This window comes from Pleurodeles waltl, chromosome 7 (genome assembly GCF_031143425.1).
Source record: "Pleurodeles waltl isolate 20211129_DDA chromosome 7, aPleWal1.hap1.20221129, whole genome shotgun sequence".
NCBI classification, from domain to species: domain Eukaryota; kingdom Metazoa; phylum Chordata; class Amphibia; order Caudata; family Salamandridae; genus Pleurodeles; species Pleurodeles waltl.
The window spans coordinates 1,051,000,360-1,051,014,651 of NC_090446.1; the positions used below are offsets into that span (position 1 = coordinate 1,051,000,360).

The window sequence follows — 14,292 nt, forward strand, 5'->3', positions numbered from 1 at the left end:
CCCAAAAAGTCAACACAAAAGGTCTTGGGTCCACCACTTCTTACCAGCCTTCGTCGGGCCCGAAAGTTGCATCTTGACGACCGGTCCTCAGGTTCATTGTCAAAAAAGTTAAAAATGCGTTTCGGGATTGAGTCGCAAAGTGGAGGCTTCCACTTCGGAACCGAAACGTTTGCATACCACCTAGGAGCCGAAGCAGGCAAGCTCCTCTTCGGAGCCCTAAAAACTCCCATCTGCTTCAGAGTCCTCATTTTTGGCCCGATTAAAGCAGACAATCACCATGCTTTTGGAGCACACAACTATAGAAAGCAAATATGTTCCATCTACAGAGGAAACAGAAGACATTAGGCCTATGGACCATAAACAGCGGAAAACACGGATTTAAAAAGACACTGGAAAGATTATTGCCTCTCCTCCTTCAACAACAAAGTGGATGCTATCTTTCCAAGAAAGTTTGGAACCTGGACCTTCACTTGAGAAAATATTTAAGCACAAGGAGAAACCAAAGACAGTACAACAGTCTTCTTCACCGCATTTTCCTTTACTTCCCACTTCTCCACCACCACCTTCACCTACACAGTATTCTATGCGGTCTCCTGCTTTTTCACAAGGGGATTATATGGGCGACAATACTTACAATGTAGACCCATCGGATGTATATGATTCCGACCCTATCACATCTATCGACCCTGATCTATATCCCACTAGGCCATCTCTACCAGAAGACACCACAGCCTATAAACAGGTGATTGCTATAGTCCCAAGCAGAAAGTAAAAAATGAAGAAAAGGGAGCAAGGTAGGCATACCCGGAATCCCTAGGCCTAGCGCTGGGCCAGGGCCAGAAAGCATATATATATTTTTTTATATTTCCCGCAAAACTGCAGAGGATCCTCGTTTTTGTTTTGTTTTTGTTAACGTGCTTGTTTCTCTTACAGCCCCCGGGAGGGCCAGTTCTAGGAGCATATATAATTATACCTAATGGGGTACATTTGTCCCCCTGTGACCTCCCCTCCCTCCCCCACCCCCCACGCCAGTTTGGATCCCGAAGACTGCCGCCTACCAGCGGTTATATATATATATATATATTTTTTTTTAAAGAGCGAGAGAGAGGAGCAGGGTCTGCAGCTCCCCCCCCTCAGTAGGCCTTTAAATGCCCCGGGGGACCCCTGCCTCCCTGGGGCTTGCAAATTAAATGGGGGTAGGGGGTGCATGCCCCCCCCTCTTGGCATCCAGACACTTCACACACTTTTCTTTACAGGTCACACCGGATGCTGCACACAGGCCCACAAGGAAACTGTGCACAGATCACACTCTGGCACTGTGCACACAGGTGTCACTGGACAGTACATCCAGACCCTGCTTACACTGCAGACAGGCCACAAACTCAGACCTGCCTAATTTGTGTATTAATTCACCTGGGAGTCTATGCTTCCATGCTGTCTCTCAGTCTCCTTACAGAACGTTACCTCTTTTCCATAAATCACCAGTCAATGAAGTTAGAGCAGAAATATGGAGGACCAGATCCCAACTTGATAGCATCTGAAGTACGCCCATAAACAAATGGACTGCCTATGACAAACTGTGCTACTGATGTTAGCAGTAACTACCACTGGAGTATGAATAAAACATGTCACACTTCATAGGTGTAAAGTTTCTCTTTCTTTAGTTCCCACTGAGTACTGCACACAGAACAAACCGGGCACTGCACATAGACCTGTGCGGACACTGTGCAAAGACCCACTGACTACCAGAGTGCACAGACTACAAGAACGCTGCCCAGAGAGCAACCCAGACACGGCACACAAATCTATGTAAACACTGCACACAGAATATCAGGAGACTGCACACAGACCTATGCGAACGCTGTGCACAAAATATCAGGACACTACAAAAAAGAACAACAAGGGAACTGCACACAGGTCACACCAGATACAGTGCAAAGAAGCAGTCGTACACTGCACGCAGAGCTATGCCAACACTGCCCACAGAATATCAGGACACTGCATACAGACCGACCTGGACCCTGCACACAGGTCACACCAGAGACTGCAAAAAGCACCGCCCCAACATTGCACAGTGACCTGTGCGGGCAGTGCACACTCCTCTACCAGGACACTGTCATGGGGTTGTGCCATCTGTGTCAGGTGTCTATAAAACTCCATTAAAACCCATGCAATGTGGAAAGATACATCTGCACATGCATCCCTAGATTAGGGCTGGTTAACCCACTCCCTTGTTACAATATTGCTTTAGATAAGCTTGGAACAGACCCAGACCATGAACAATGCAGTATTGTGCGTGTTTTACTCACCCCGTGTGTTAGTACAGGCATCTAGAACCATAGGGGATTTGAGACTCTAGCCCCCCCCCCCCCCCCAAACAGTCCCTAGCAGAAAAGCGTGGAGAGCTTCTCCACACTAGGATGTATATTATTGCAGATTTATATATAAAAACGCTCGAGGAACAATCACATTGCCCAAATTAAAGAGACACAAGGTCACTGGAGACATTTCCACTGAGACCTTTATGCAGCTGTAGGGTAGGATATAATATGCTCAAGGAGGTAGCAGTTACTAATTAGCCAGTAGAAAGAACTCCAGTTGGATAGACATTTTGCACAAAACTGTGGCCTCTTCTATGTAGGTCATGATCCATTCTGGCAGTGACACTCATTTCACCGAAATTAAACCTCAACGGGAAGCTCTTACAAATATAAACACAGCAGGTGCCCTAGTTATGCTTCCGTAAAGTACAAATCATCATAACTTCTTGCTCTTGGCCAAGGTAAAGCAAGTGTGTTTTCTCTGAAGTTCCACATTGAAAAATGTTCTGAAATACTTGATGGATGTGAAGCCATTGTTGCTCTTTTGGAGTGCAATATCTTCTGTAGTTACTGTAAGGAGTGGGGTTTTTCTGTCATCTGTTGAGAACAGAGCAGGTGGGTCTCCCTTTTAACTACTATGAGTATGCAAATGCACTACCTAGAAGCTGTATCTGTTTGACTTGGATGCCTATGGGGGTTGGCCCCTGGCCGCAAGCCAGGCCCTGCGGCCAACCCCTGCAGCACACGGCCAAAGGCTGTACGTGGCAAATGTTGGATTAACGTAAGGTAATTTAATTATTAACATTAAAAAAAAACTTAAAAATTCACTGAAAAAACAAAGGTTACAGGGATGTTATAGTTGGAAAATAGATTTTTTTTTTTTTTTTTAGAAATTCAGTAATAAAAAAGGTGTATATTTAGGTTTAGATTTTACACACACAAAACCATAGAAATTCAGCAGTTATAGGTATACTGATCTCAAGAAACTAACTTGTGCCCTAAGGTAACTATAACTGGTGCCTAGCCATGCACAGTTTTCTCATCAATAATTTTATTGGAAATGTCACAGTGATCTTATCAATGATGTCATAGAAGATGTCATGACTGTTGTGTGATACTTAGAAGTGCATTGTGAGGTCGCGAGTCGTAGTTACCTTACGGCGGGAGTTATAGTTTCTTGAGATAAGTAGAACTATAACTGCTGAATTTCTATGGTTTTGTATATATATGTGTGTGTGGTGTGTACACACATATATATGCTAAGTCTGTTCTTAATGAGCAGTTCCTCCATAGTCCCAAACATTGTACATAAGAGAGGCTCCTTTGGCGTAAACTGCTAAATAGCAGTGGACTGTTTTGATCTGTCTGTTTTTGCTAAGCAACAGTACTGAGATAACCCTCCCTTAGAATTATTTAAAAAAAAAAAAAAAAAGCTAATATCAGTTGCATATACTTTGTATGCATTCTCTCCTTTGTTTGTACACGGACCCAACTTTTAAGAGGCAAATACTTTGGTCTAAGGCTACCAAGTTCATTTTGTGACAGTATATTGTAGGAAACAATAGATTGCGCTACGGCAATCCCTCTTCTCTACCATAACAATACTACCTCCTGGTGACTAGTGACATGATTACATCCTGTGTGATTTCTGCTTCAATATAAGTGTCTTGGTATCACAACAGAGTGCATTTACCAATGCCTCTCCCTAATAAACTTACACATCTTAGATAGCAGGTGTATTTCGGCTCCTCAATACTCTCAGTATATATCCCCATGTTGGCGCTATAAGAAAATCCATCAGTTGCAATATTTGCCATGGTGACATCAGGCTGAGCCGTGACAATTACGGTGTACTTGTGCATCATGGCACAAGAGGCAGGACATGCAGCCTGAAGTGGCACTCTATGTATGCACTGCTCGGCATCCCTACTACAGGTAAATATGGCGTGCACCCTGACTCAGTTAATATGTAGAGAACGGAGTTAAAATGATGCACTTGCCAGCAACTTCCTTTTGAAGTAGGTTCTTGTATATTCTGTTGAGTTGAATAAGATATTTTTTCTTTCTTTTACCGATTGCCAATGAGATAATATTGAATTCCTGATAATTTGTGAATGCACAGAATTGTCTCCTTCAATGGGGCACATTTTGACGCCCATTTTTATAGTGAGTTAGAAACGCCATTCCGCACATTGTTCTGTTGTGAGTTTTGCACAGTATGGACGTGCAGTGATTCACTTGATTCAATACAAACAAAGGCACGATTGGTCTTGAGAAAAGTTTCACAAAACTACCCATGGTTTTGGGTGCTACATATAACTCTAGCGAGTATTTCTCTGTGCACTTGTCAAATCTGTTGTCCTCTACACAACTCACTCAGTAGACCGGGTGGAAAGGCCATTGACCTCTGAGGGCTTTTACTTTGGCTGAAACATTTTGTCTTCATTACATGAAGAAATTGTCAGCTTTTGGTATCTTGTATTCTGGATTTTAAACTTTTTGAGGGCACCAATAATAAGTCTTGGTTTTGATGACCCACTACATAATTGTATAGTCATCTTTGTCATTCAGGTACCACAATCCAAAAACAATATAGAAGAGCTCCCAAAGGTGGCCAAGCCCATTCAAGCAGGGTTATGTTTTGAAGGTGGAGGGAGACCCCATGATCAACCATGGCAAAACTGAATGAGAGTTCTAGTCCAGAAAATAATAATTTTATTTGGAGCAGATAGAACTGTAATTTTCTTGTTCTTCATTACTCCAGTTAGACTGCATCTAGTTTTGATACGGATATGTCTTGGAAGGAGAGCACTGCTTATTCGCACTCATTCCCCTGTGTTGGATGTATAAGCTATAAACCGGGACATCACACTTGTAACATAACTTGATTAAGTGGTAGCGTTTTTTTTTATTTTGTTTGCTACTTTGTTGGTACATATTTCTGCATACAAAGTGGCAGTTGGCACCGCAATAGAATCTTCACTAATCACCAAGAAGCAGTTTAAATAATCACATTCTTCCATGTGACCTCTTCTGTTTTTTCTCATATTTTTCGCTGCCCTCCTCTCCACACATGTATTAATCCCCTCTGTCTCATTCATGTCTCGATGGTACTTTGAGTAGGCGGGAGCTTATAACTCTTCTGCCTTTTATGCATAAGAGAAAAACGTGTCCTCTTATCCCCTCCACTTTATCCCCTCCACCCGAAGTCACTGTCATTCCTGTCACCACTGTATTTGGGGGGGTTAAATAGGGCAGAACGACCAAGCACTTCTTAACAACAAGGAAATAGACACTGGTATCTAGGTTTACCTAATGGCTGCTTCATTTATTCGCAGTTGATGACACATTTCCTAAAACATAAGGGCCTACCCATAGTCAGAATGTTGTGCCTGTCGGCATTGTTGATAATATTACATTTCCTGGTTTTGCATGAAATAGTTCAGCCGTGAATAACTTTTGCGGGCATGTGAACAATTAATGCATTTCTCATCTGGATTCATTTTCCTCCAGACACCAATTGCAGATATTAAGAATGCCCAGTTTTAAAGGGAAAGGAAGCGAAAATAAAATAAAACGTTTCCATCCAACACAAAATATTGCATTCTGATGAGAAGCTCGCCTACCGCGAAGTCAACAGTTCTTGGAAATGAATCAGCGAAAACTTGTTACTGGTGTTTGTTGGAGGAATGCAAAGAAGACATACTGATTTGTTGGTCATCCAGGTGCCCCCTCGTCCCTTTCGAATGGCTTGCTTTTTCTGCAGTGGCGGCAGCTGATTGAAATTCACCATGAGTCTCAAGAGGATCAAACGCCTTCTGATTTTGGCGGTATGGGAGAAAACGGAAGTGAAGCCCTGCAGGGCCGTACGTGCGTGTGGGGGTGGCAATGAGGCCGTATGCGAAGGAGGACACGAGCCTCTCTGTATTGGGGGTCTGCACTTTAGCTGCACGTGCGGTACCTCTTTGGTGCGTGAGAGAATGTTTCATTGCTGCTTCTCATTCTACACCTGTTCTGTGCGTGTGAGAGGCATGCACTGCTATTTTCTGTGGTGTTCTAATTGTGTCTGAAGGAGATGTTTATAAGCTGCTGCCTAATTAATCTTCACATTTTACTCACGGTTAAGTGCTCGAGGTAGCAATGTAGTTGAGTGATATGCCTATGCAGCTTTTATTTTTGAATGGCATTCGATGCAGGCAGCCAAACTGAGTTAAAGCAGATATAATGATGTGAATACACGTGAAGCTGGAATAATACCTATGGCACCTCGGACCGTAACGCCAATGACAGCTGGGATTAGGTCGAAGCCTACCAGACAGTGCAGCTGTCTGGTCTGCTAATGACGTCTTGGGGACATTCAAAAAGCATCCATGGAAATGCATTCTGCTCATGCTTATCATTGGCTTTGTAGTTTGGTATGGTTTCCTTGTTTTCCACTTGCTGGCTCTATTTGTTTTAGGCGGTCCAGCTTTAGTTCCTCCCGGCCCTTGCCCAAACCTTGTTTGCTGTGTCCTTCTGGGATCTCACTTTCTGTAAGCAGGCCTTTAAATCTTGTTCTTATCTTACATTTGCTGTGCAAATAAACACAAAGGTCAAACGTCATGCTCCTTCTTCCAAGGGAGCATGGTGTTTACTTTTCTTTCTCTGACTTCAAAGTGAGTGCATCTGTAAGAAACCAAAGAGAATGCAGATTACTCTCCCCAGGGCCTGCTCGAGCCCTTCCTGCGTGACAGTTTACCAATAAGATAACCCTTAAAACAGGGTGCACTTAGTTTTTGTGGCAACAAATATTCATGTGGAAGTTCTTCTATCAAAGTACTGTTGGCGTTTGATTAATGTGACCCTCTAGTGTCTAATGATCTTTCTGTTTACAGTCAGCAAGTCAGAGTACCAAACCCTTTTAATAATGAATTGGCAAACCAAAATGAGTACCCTACACTTAATGTACAATAGCCTCAGTATGTACAACATGTGTAGTAGCACCATTCCATAAAAACCTAGACAACATAGATTACTGCTTTCCAGAAAACTACAAAAAGGAGCCTGTAAACAACTGCATTATTTACACTACAGCCTTACCCCTTGTGTGCATCGGACTGTTGGGAGCCGTTCAACGCCACAATGCTGGTGTGATTAGGACGGTGCCCAGCTGTCCATGCACGTGACACAGGAAATCCCTCTGGTGCAGGCACCAGCATCAGAGAGATTTCCTTTCTGCCAAAACAGCCTCTGGAGCTGGTGAATAGCTTCCCCCAGCTCCTGAGTCCGAAAGCTCACTAGACACTAGTTTTATTTTTTTTGTTATTGTTTTTTTTTTTGAGTGGTGGGAGCTGCCCACAATGGGCAAGGCCATGCCACCACTATATATATATAAATATATATAAGGATTTATTTTCTTTGAATACGTAGAGGTGGGTGGCTGCCCAAAATGGGCATACCAATGCCCCCGCCCCTCCCAAACACAAATGGGAACAGGCTTTCTGCCCCTCTGGGAAGGGGTTATCACCCCCAACTGCCCCAGCCCCCCCTCAAAATGGGCATGGCAATGCCCCCACCCTACCCTAAGAAGACCTCAGTATTTCTGCCTCCCCGGGGGAGAGAGATATGGGGATAATTACCCACAGTCTGTCCTCCACCTCCCCCAGGGAGTAGGGGCGGCAAAAAGCCCACTAGACACTAGTTAAGATTTTTATTTTTTGTTAATTTTTTATAAAGCTGTGTGGGGGCATGGCCATGCCGCAGCCCCAAATAAATGGGGGCAAAGTCTTTCTGCCACCCCTGGGGCAGATGGAGTCATTACCCCCTGATTCCCCCCGAAAGGTGTGGGGAAGGGACAGACAGCCCTCTAGACACCAGGGAATAAAAAAACAAAAAGCATAGAGGGTTGGGGGCATCCCACCACCATGGGTGTAGTTATGCCCATACCCCAACTGAAGGGGGTAACAGTCTTTTTGCCCCTCTCTCTGCCGTCTAAAGCATCTAATTACAAAGGCAACCCAGAGGCCATTTGCCTGTCGTCCCACTTGCAGTGGTGAGCGTTTTCACTTTTTGGTTTTGGATATTCTGCCACCCGCAAAAACTGACCGACCCAGACATTACTGAAAACTAAACATCAGGGAGAGCCCAGGGTGGTGTGCTTTACATGCACCCCACACTGTTATATATCCTACAATGCCCTGCAAACCTCAAACTGTGCCTGAAATCACCCATTTCCCTACAGTTCTATGATGTAACTTCCAGAATCTATGAAATTCCTGCCAGTCAGTATTACCCCATATGTACCGATAACAATTTGGCTTTGTGTGGGTGCCCAAAGCAGAGTCAGCCTAAGAGTGTGTGAAGAAACTGTCCTTTTGAACCCGCTTTAGTTTCCCCTCAATGTCTACATGTTTTTGGCTCTTCTGTGTCACAGGCACTTGGCCCTCTCACATAAGTGAGGTAGCATTTTTATCGGGAAATGTATGGCTCCTCTCAGATTCCAGAGCTTTCCGTCACAGAAATGTGAGGAAAATTAGTTTTGTTAGGCAAATTTTGAAGTTTGAAAGGTATTCTGGTAACATAACATGGGAGAGCCACACCAGTCACCCCATCCCGGATTCCCCTGGGTGTCTCATTTTAAAAAATGTACAGGTTTGCTAGATTTTCCTAGGTGCTGGCTGAACTAGAGCCCAAAATCCACAGCTATGGCATTGCAAAAACAAAAAAAAGGGTCAATTTTTAGGGAAAAAATGTGCTTTGTCCACATTGCATCTTGGGCTGTTTCCTGTCCCTGGCACTAGGCCTACCCACACAAATGAGCTAACCTTTTTTTGGGGAGACTTAAGGGAACACAGAATAGTAGAACAAGTGTTATTACCAGTTGTCTTTCTCTGCATGCGTACCTTCCAAATGTAAGACGGTGTGTAAAAAATGTTTTTTTTGTTGAGAAATCCCCTCTAATTTGCATGCTAGTATGGATACCCCCAAATTCAGAGATGTGCAAATAACCACTCACTGCTTCTAAACTTCATATCTTGTGCCCATTTCGGAAATACATAGTTTTCCTTGATACCTATGTTTCATTCTTTATATTTTAACAAATGAATTACGGTATACCTGGTACACAATGAAAACCCATTGCAAGATGCAGCTTAGCAATTGGCCCTAGGTACCTCGGGTTGTTGGTGAACTTACAAACCTTATCTATCCCCGCAACCATAGGGGTCCAGCGGACATAACAATATATTGCATTTGAAAATCTGACAGTTATAAGAAGTTACAGCTGAAAACGGACACAAATGGCTGTTTTTTTTTTTTTTTTTTTTTAACTCAATTTCAATATTTTTTCTTTTTATTTAATCTGTTACTTTCTTTGGGAAATACTTGAAGGATCTACACAAATGGCCATTTACAGAATTCAGAATTTTGTCTACTTTTCAGAAATGTCTAGCTTTCTGGGATCCACCATTGGTTTCGCACCCTTTCTGGCACTAACTGGAAGGAGGTTAAAAGCACAAAAAAATATGAAAAATGGGCTATCTTCGAGTAAAATGCCAAAACTGTGTCAAAAAATTTGGTTTCTGACTCAAGTCTGCCTGTTCCTGAAAGCTGGGTAGATAATGATTTTAGCACTACAAATCTTTTGTTGATGACATTTGCAGGGGGGAAAAAACAGACGCTTTCTTCTGCAGCACTTTTTTCCATTTTTCCCAAAAGATCCAAAAGGTAGCTGTATTTTGGCTAATTTCTTGGTCCCCTCTAGAGGAATCCACAACCCGTGGGTACATTTAGAATCCCCAAGATGTTGGAAAAAAAGGATGCATATTTGACATGGATACCTTGTGTGCACAAAATGTTATAGGAGCCTAAGCGTGAACTACCCCAAATAGTCAGTAAAAGGCTTCGCTCTTGTGGGGTAAAGGCCTAACAGCAAAAAGGTTAAACATCCTGTGTATGTTAAACCGTAGTTTTTATACGATTTGGTGGATGAATGTGTTGTCACAAATGAAATGGATGAACAAGTTCCACTGAACCAACGACGGCCTACCACCAGAGCCGGCTTTAGCACTGCTTGTGTCTGGTGCAACACTATGCAGCTTCACTCTATGCCTCTCTACTCTGCACTATTCTACTCCGTGCAAGTGCACTGTACCCCACTCTACTGTACATCACTGCATTGTTTGCCACTTCACTGTATAGTAGTCCAGTCTAGGCCACTCCGCTCTACTCTGAGCCACTCCACTCTATACCAGTCGATTCTATGCCGATCTACTCTGTAACACTACACTCTATGCCCAGGCACTCTTTGCTGCTATCCTCTGCACTCTTTGCTCCTATCCTATAGCACTGCAGTCTATCCTACAGCACTCCATTTTAACTTCCACCACTCCACTCTTCACAACCACAACTTCACACCACTTCACTCTACTCTGAAACCATATACTCTACGACACTGCATTATATGCCTCTCTACTCCACCCCACTCTATTTTACACCACTCTGCACCACTCTGTCACTAATCTATGCTGCTGCACCCTACTGTGCACCACTCCATTCTACACTGCACCACTCCACACCACTTCCCTCTTCTCTGAAACAGTCTACTTTGCACAAAGGCACTGTATGCCGTTCCAATCCACACTGTTCCACTCTGCCACTGCACTCTTACACTCTTCAAGACTGCACTTTGTCACTGAACTCAACACACCTCTGCTCTGCACCATTGCATCCTATGCCATTGTGCTCCACGTCACTGCTCTCTACACTACTCTACTCTGCACCACTGTACTGTACATCACTGTTGTCTGCACCACTGTATTTTATGCCACTGCATCTACTCTGCACCACTCAACTCTCACCCTACTGCAGTCTGTGCCACTACACTGCATCACTCCTCGTCACTCTAATCTATTCTACGCCACTGCACTCTGTGCCACTGTTTTACACCACTCTGCTTCACACCTCTCCACTCTACCCTTCACCACTCCACTCAACTTTACTCTACTCTGAACCAATCTCCTCTATGCCATTGCATTCTATGCACAGTGCACCACCCTACTCTGCAAGACAACACTCTCCACCACTGAAATCAATGCCACTCTACACTGCACACCTGCACTCTACACCACTGCAAACTACACCCATCTACACCATTGCTCTGTCAGGGCACTCTATGCCACTCTGCAACACTTTACTCTACACCACTCTACTCTGTCACTGCACTCTACTCTGCACCACTCAACTGTATGCCACTACTCTCTGCATCATTCCATGCCACTCTAATCTGTTCTGTACTCCACACTACTCTATTCTGGATCACTGCAAGCTATGTCACTCTACTCCATTGTACTCTGTCACTACACTCTGTGCCACTCTCCACCACTTTACTCTATTCTATGACACGTTGTTCTACTCTGTGCTACTGCACTCTGACACTACTCTGCAAAATTGCACCGTCCGCCACTGAACTCAACACCACTCTGCATCATGACCCTCTACACCATTGCGTTCTACATCACTGCATTCGATGCCACAGTATTCTACTCTGCACCACTGTACTTTGTCGCTGCATTCTGCTCCACTCAACTCTCCACCTCCGTACGCCACCACACTCTGCGTCACTCTGTCACTGTATTCGTCAATGCACTCTACACCACTTTACTCAAAACCAATGCGTTCTACACCACTGCACCCATTGTAAATGTACTCTGCACCACTGTACTTTGCGCCACTTCAGTCTAGGCTACTCCACAACACTACACTCTTCTATAATCAACTCTGATGCTCTACTCCATTAAACCCTAGTTCACTCCGACACTGTACTCCAATCTGAAACACTATACTCCACTTTATGCCACTGTGCAACACTACTCCACTCTATGATGCTATACACAAGTCCCTGTATGTCACTCCATTTCACTCTGTTTTGTGACACACCACTCTGCCACTGTACACCACTCTGCTTTATGCCATGCCACACCACGCTAGTATACCCCACCCTATTCTGTGCCACTATCCCTCTACGCCACTCCACTCTGCTCCATGCCACTCCACTGTGCTTCACTCCATGCCACTTGACTTTACGACACTTGACTTCACCATATGCTAGTCCACTCTATGCCACACCACTCTACAACAGTCTAGTCTGCTTTACACCACTCTACAACTCTACTCTGCTTCATGCCACTCTACAGCTCTACTCCACGCAATACCCTCTACGCCACTCCACAGCACTACCCAACTCTCCAAGCCACTCCACGACACACTACTCCACTCTGACATTACACCACTCAACTCTCGTCCACTCTACACCCTTTCACTCTACGACTCCCTACTGCCTCCGTGACACTCCACAACACTTTACTCCACGCCAATCAACTCTCAGCATTCTACTCTACTCTATCCACTCTTTACTCCACTCTACAACACTCCATTCCTCACCACTCTCCTTTAGCACAGTAACCTTAAGGCATGCTGAACAGCAGCCACATTGGTGTGCAGCAAGGCTAAAACATATTGTCAAGCAAATAGCTCTTGCATAGGCAAGACATAGTGACTTTGCCTATGCTTGTTAAATTTGCAGGAGAAGCTCGGTAGCCTTCTTGTATGCACTGCATGTATGTGCAAGGGTCAGAATAGATAAGCCATATTTGGAAATACCTTAAAATAGGAGCTGAAGGGAATCCATTTTTGGCAGTGTCCGAGGGATAGAAATTCAATGCAGATGAGATGAAGCAGATCTACATACAACAGTTCCCTCTCTGTAATAACTCTACATCACTCTTTACATCTAGAGATATTTATAGATTTACACATGTCATATTATATGGTGAAAAGAAGCATTGGCAAATGCAATCGGTCTCACATTTGTGAAAGTTAGAGCTATTGGCATTGTAAATTACAATTCTTTTTGTTTGTTTTGTTGCAGTGGAGTGATCATTTAGAAAATAAGTGCACACTATACCATAAATAAGGAACATTCTGAAAAAAAGCGGTTGTATAGGTTTCTAACTTAAGGTAGCATTTGTGGTGGGGGGAAGCAATTAAAAGCTGCAATTTGCAGCTGGTTTAACTCTACTTTACAGAAATAGGGCAATATATTCCTGGAATAAAAGGAGATAAGCACAGGGATTTGGGCAGCTTATCTAAGGTAAGTGGTTTCCCTAATTTTGAACGCACCAAAGAGAGGAGCATAGGCATATATCACAAACACTGGACATGAGTAACAAACAAGCAGTGTCCTTCCCTATAACACCACCAGCATCAATGATAATCTCAGCTTTACTTATATAATTTTTTTACAAGATGCGGATGGAGAGTACAAAATTACACCAAAGTTGGCCACCTCACCTAACAAAAAAAGCATTGCAACTTCCTATGCATAGAAAATAAATATGACCTTGTGTAATGTAAATTGTGTTCATGTAAAATGCTCCAATACCTACTTCACGCTTTATCAATGTACATTAAAACAAGCAGCTACCTTGGAGGGGTGGTGGTGGGAGCAGGCAAGCAATGTTGTGGAAGGGGTGAGGGGGTGGTTGGGACAGCACAGGGAGTGTAAGTTAATGCCTTACCACGCATTGAGCATGTATTCCGCATGGTTTATAAGGGAAGCTTTAGAGCGTAACTTATTGAGTATAACCTGAAGCCACATAAACCACCCGTAGTCCTTTACAACTGCAAAAATCACTTCAAATTGCCCAGTACATTACCATTCTTTTTGTGTGGCACGAGATGCTTTGTGTGCATGAGTGCTTTATGAGCAAGTATTAAGGTATGCAGTCCTCTCGTTGCTTTAGACAGCCGTGCTCACACACTCACAAAAAACAACCACAAAACCACAGTTGATATGTTCATAGTGTTTATTAGCAGCCAGTGAAACACAGCTTTTCAAAATGAACCCTACAATGCATCGCTTATTCCTTACAATCATTGCAGTTCTTTCAACGGTGGCAAAAGTGAGCTGCAAAAGTTCATTGCAACAGGATGA

At 43.7% G+C, this 14,292-nt stretch overlaps 1 protein-coding gene across 1 annotated transcript in view; it reads left to right on the forward strand.

The window, feature by feature from the left end:
• Positions 1-14,292, forward strand: part of SMURF2 (SMAD specific E3 ubiquitin protein ligase 2) — a 708,378-nt gene that overhangs the window by 214,930 nt on the left and 479,156 nt on the right. The window lies entirely within an intron of this gene.